Genomic DNA, 6000 nt, shown 5'->3' on the forward strand with positions numbered 1-6000 from the left:
AACCTCCCTAACCCCCTAAACCCCCCCTTCACCCCAAAACCACCTCTACACCTAAAACCCAAAAACCCCAAAACTGCCCCCACACCCTAAAACCTTTCCTAACCAAAACCCCTAAACCCCCATTTAACACCTAAAACCTAAACCCTCCAAAAATTCACCCTAAACCTAACCCCTTCTACCCACACCTAAAACCCCATTCTAACCTAAAACCTAACCCTAAAACCTCATTTACCCCTAAACCCCCCCATTCTACCCTAAAACCTGACTTACACCTAAAACCAAAAAAACCCCCATTTCCCAAAAACCAAAACCCCTCCACCCCCTAAAACCTAACCCTAAACCTCCCCAAACCCCCTAAAACCAAACCCTACCAAAACCTAAAACCTACCTCACCACCCAAAACCCCCCTACACCCTAAAACCAACCTACACCAAACACTCCCCAATTTACACCTGACCATCCATTCTCCCCCAAAAACCCCAAACCCAAAAACCTAAATCTCCCCTAAACCCCTAAAACTCCCTACCCTACCTCCCCCCCTAAAACCCTAAAACCCCCAACCCACCTAAAACCTATTTTTAAAAAAACCTGAAACCCCAAAAACCTTTTTTACCCTACCCTAAAACCTCACCAAAACCAAAACCTCCATTCACACTCCAACCCTACTCCCAAACCCAAAAACCTACCTCCATTCTGCACCTAAAACCAAAACCCTACACCAAAAACCTAACCAAACCCCCTAAAACCAACCTAAAAAATCTCCCCTAAAACCTCCATTCTACAAACCTAAAACCTAATCTAACCCTAAAATCTAGCCTAAAACCTAATTTACCCCCAAACCCCCCAAAAACACCCTAAAACCTAAAAACCCTAAAACCTCCCCCAACCCTAAACCAAAAACCCCTTTACACCTAAAAACCAAAACACCATTCCTACACCCTAAAATAATCTCCCCCAAAAACCCCCATTATACACCTAAAACCAAAACCCCTCCATTCTACCCCCAAAACCTGACCCAAAACCTCCTCCAAAACCTTTTTTACACCTAAAAACCTAAACCCTCCATTCTACAAAAACCTAACCCCTAAAACCTAATTACACCTAAAACCTAAACCCCCATTCACACCCAAAAACCTACCCTAAAACCTAACCCTACACCCAAAAACCTCTCTCCCCCTAAAATCTATCCCCAAACCTAAACCTCCATTCACCCCCTAAAACCTAACTCCCCAAAAAACCTTTCCCTAAACTAGCCCCTACCCCCTAACCTCCTTTTCCCCAAAACCTAAAACCTTCTACACCCTAAAACCTATAATCCTAAAACCACATTTCCCCCTAAACCTTCTACACCCAAAAACCTAAACCCTCCAAACCCTAAAAACCTAAACCCTTTACCAAAACCAACCCCTAAAACTGCCCCACCCCAAAAACCTAAATTTACACCAAACCTAGACCCCAAAACACCCAAACTCCTAAACCTCCTTCTACACCCAAAACCAGACCAAACCCCCAAAAAACCTATTTAAAACCAAAAACCCAAAAACCTCCCTCCCCCAAAAAAACCCCTAACCCTAAAACCTAGATCAAAAAACCTAAACCACCTACATTTACACCTAAAACCAAAACCCTATTCTCACCCTAAAACCTAGCCCCTACCCCCTAAAACCTAAATCTAACCCTAAAACCTTTCCAAAAAACCCTCCATTCTACACCTAAAACCTAGACCCACCCCTAAAACCCTAAAACCTCATTCAAACCAAAAACCCCTTTTAACCCCTCCTAAAACCTAATCTACCCTAACCAAAAACCTAACTAAAAAACCCCCTAAAACCTAACCCCCCCTAAAACCTAATTATAACCTGAAAACCTAAACCCTCCACTCACCCCAAAACCAAACTCCCCCCTAACTGACCTAAAAACCCTAACCCTACCCCTAAAACCTCCTTTCACCCAAAAACCCTTTCTACCCCTAAAACCTAAAACCACCTAAAACCTCCCCTAACCCCCTAAACCTAATCTAAAACCAAAACCCCTGAAAACCTAAACCCTATCTAACCCTAAAACCTAGACCCTACCCCCTAAAATTAAACCCTACCCAAAACCTAAACCAAAACCCTCCATTCACCCTAAAACCTAATTAACCCTAAAACCTAATTATACACCAAAACCAAAACCTCCATTCTACACCCTAAAACCTAGCCCCAACCTAAAATAACCCCCTACACCCTAAAAAACCTGACCCAAAACCAAACCATAACCTGCCAAAACCCCTCCCTCCACCCAAAAACCTCCCCTTACCCCCCCCCAAAAACCTGCCCCTACACCCCCTACCCCTAAAACCCCTTAAACTAAACACCAAAACCTAACCAAAACCTCAAAAAACCCCCCCTTTCTACACAAAACCCCCTACCCAAAAAACCCAAAACACCCTAAAAAACCCCTACCTAAAACCTAAAATTTACTAAAACCTCCCCACCAAACCTAATACAAAAAACCGCCCCTAAAACCTACCTAAAACCAAAAAACCCCCACTACCCCAAAACCCCACCACCCCAAAAACCCCAAACCCCAAACCCCTGAAACCAAAACCAAACCCAAAAACCACTTAACCCAAAAACCAAAATCCAAAACCCCCCTAAAATAAAAACCCAACCCTAAAAAACCCCTACCAAACCCTAAACCCCCTAAAATTCCTAAAAAAACCCAAAACCTCCTAACCCCTAAAATAAAAAATTTCCCTAAAACCCCAAACCTAAAACCTACCCCCAAAAACCCAAACCAAAAAATTTCCCTAAAAACCCAAACCCCCAAATTTCCCTAAAAAAACCTCCAAAAAAAACCTAACCCTAAAAAACCCCCCAAAAATACCAAACCCTAAAAACCAAAACTTTAAACCCCAAACCTAACCCTCATTTCCCCCAAAAACCACCCCTAATACCCAAAAAACCTTAAAAAACCCAAAACAATCAAAAAAAAATTAAAAACCTCCCAAAAACTACCAAAACCCCTAAACCCCAAAAACCTAAACCCAAAAAACCCAAACCAAAAAAAAAAACCTAACCAAAAAAACCTCTTTTACACCCCCAAAACCCCCCTCCCTTTCCCCCTAAACCCTCCCCTCCCCCCCAAAAAAACCCCCCAAAAAAACCCTTTTAAATAAAACATTAAAAAAAAAAAATAATAAAAAACCCAACTAAACCCCCTAAACCTAAAAAAAAAACCTAAAACCTAAAAAACCTAAAAAACACCTCCAAAAACCTTTTTCTTACAAACCCCAAATTCCCCTAAAAAAAAAATAAAACAAAAAAAAACCCAAAAAAATTTAAAAAAAACCCACAAAACCCCCTAAAAAACCCAAAAATAAAAACCTAACCAAACCCCTAAAACCCAATAAAAATAAACCCCAAAAACCCTCACCTAAAATAAAAAATTAAAAAAAAAAAAAACCCTAAAAAAAAACTCCCCCAAAATAAAAACCCTAAAAACCTACAAAAAAACCCCCTTTCCCCCCAAAACCAAAAACCAAAACCAAAAATCTAAAAAACCAAAAATTTACACCTAAAAAAACCCCCCAAAATTTTAACCAAAAAACCAAACCCCTAAAACCTAAAACCCAACCCTAAAAAACCCCTCTACACCCAAAAACCCTAACCAAAAAATTTTCCCCAAAACCTAAAACCCATTTCCCCAAAAAAACCTAGCCCCAAAAACCCTAACCCCCCCCCTAAAACTAACTTCCCCAAAAACCTAAAACACCTAAAACCTAAAACACCATTCACCCTAAAACCTAATACACCCAAAAACCCTTCCTAACCCTAAAACCAAATCCCCTAAAACCTAAAACACCAAAAACCAAAAACCCTTTTACCCCCTAAAACCTAGCCCCCAAACCCCCCAAAACCAAAAACCTAATTTACACCTAAAACCTAAACCCCCTCCAAAAATTCACCCTAAAACCTAGACCCCCTAAAACCCTAAAACCTAAAACCCTAAAACCTCCCTACACCCTAAAAAACCTAAAACCTACACCCTACCTCCCTAAAAACCCCTAAAACCTAAAACACCTAAAACCTAAACCCTACCCCCAAAACCAAAACCCTACCCCCTAAAACCTAACTCTACCCAAAAATCTCCCAAAACCAAAACCCCCCTTTAACCCCAAAACTAGACCCTAAACCTAAAAAAAATTCACCCTAAAACCAAACCCTACACCAAAAACCAAACCCTACACCCTAAAACCTACAATACCTAAAACCTAAACCTATTCTACAAAAACCTGACCCCAAAAAATCTCCCCTACACCCCAAAAACCCCAATTTAACCCAAAAACCTCCCTCCTAAAACCAAACCCTAAAACCATTATACACCAAAACCAAACCCCCATTCTACACCCTAAAATCTTTAGACCCTAAAACCTACATTATACCCAAAACCAAAACCCCTCCACTCCCCCAAAAACCCAAACCCCTACCCCCAAAAACCCTATCTAACCCAAAACCCATTATACACCTAAACCTCCCCCCATTCTACCCCTAAAACCTAGATTTTACACCCTAAAACCTAAAACTCCATTCTACACCCAAAACCTAGACCCTCATACCTAAAATTAGACCTAAAAACATTATACACCTAAAAACCAAAACCCCTCCATTCTACACCAAAAAGACCCTACCCCCTAAAATCTAAATATTTTGTATATATATATTTTTATTATATATATGTTTATATATTATATATATTTGTATATTTTATATAAATTCTCAAAAAATTAGAATATTGTGAATTTTTTTTTCTTTTGCAATTAAAAAAAAAAATTTTACATTCATTCAAATCCAAATAGCAACCATTTTTTTAATATTTTTTTAAAACACAGAAAACTCAAATATCCTACTAAATATTAGAATATCATGAAAAGTATACTAGTATAAAACAAATCACTTGAATTTTAACTAAACACCTGAAATTTCCCTACCCTACAAACTGCTATCTTTTTACGGTCTGAAAATTAACTTTTTTATGAGATAGGTTTTTGGTTTTCTTGCCCTAATGCAAAAAAAAGAAAAAACTTTTTCATTGATTTAATAAAATTTGTTTTTATGCAAAAAAAGAACTTTTCAACTAAAGTTGTGTTTTATATATTTTGTATATATTTGTATGTATATATTGTTATTTATATATATTTGTAAACAATTAAAAATTTTTAATTTTTTTAAATATAATAATAAAACATTACACCTAAAAAAAATAAATTTTTAAATTTTAATAAAAAAACATTTAAAACATAAATTACAGGGCTTTAAAACAATTAATTTTTTATTTATTAAAAAAAAACTTTAAATGAATTTTTAAATTTATTTTTTCATATATATTGTGTATATATAGTTATATATATATTTTTATATATATATATGTGTTTTATATATTTTTGTATATATATTTTATTTGTTATATATATTATATATTATATATTATATATATATTTTTGTGTATATATTGTGTGTATATATTATATATATTTTATATATTTATTTATTATATATATATGTGTATATATGTATATAAAATTTTATATATTTATATATAAAATGTGTATGTGTGTGTTATATATATATAGAAAATCTATCATATATATATATATATAAAAAAAGTCTGGGATGCTCGAAAATGTGATTGTTTCAAACTTTGGAGGATATCATTATTAGTGAATGAAGCGTCACTATTTTCAGAAACAGTGACAATGAAAATATTAAACCACGTTTATGCCAAAAGTAGCGGACACTGCGGGAATCGAACCCCATCCCAGTAAACCAGGAGTACCATTACCAGTGCCTTTGTTCTTTTGGAGGCTTGTGGGTTATTTTAATTTCTGGGATAAAACTAAAATAAATAAGTAAAATAAATAAATATATTAAATGAAATGAATAAATAAATAAAATAAATTAAAAAAAGTAAAGTAAATAAATAATAAAAAAATTAATTAAATAAGTAAAATAAATATAA

The sequence above is a fragment of the Pseudoliparis swirei genome, chromosome 19 (genome assembly GCF_029220125.1).
Source record: "Pseudoliparis swirei isolate HS2019 ecotype Mariana Trench chromosome 19, NWPU_hadal_v1, whole genome shotgun sequence".
In the NCBI taxonomy this organism is placed as follows: Eukaryota; Metazoa; Chordata; class Actinopteri; order Perciformes; family Liparidae; genus Pseudoliparis; species Pseudoliparis swirei.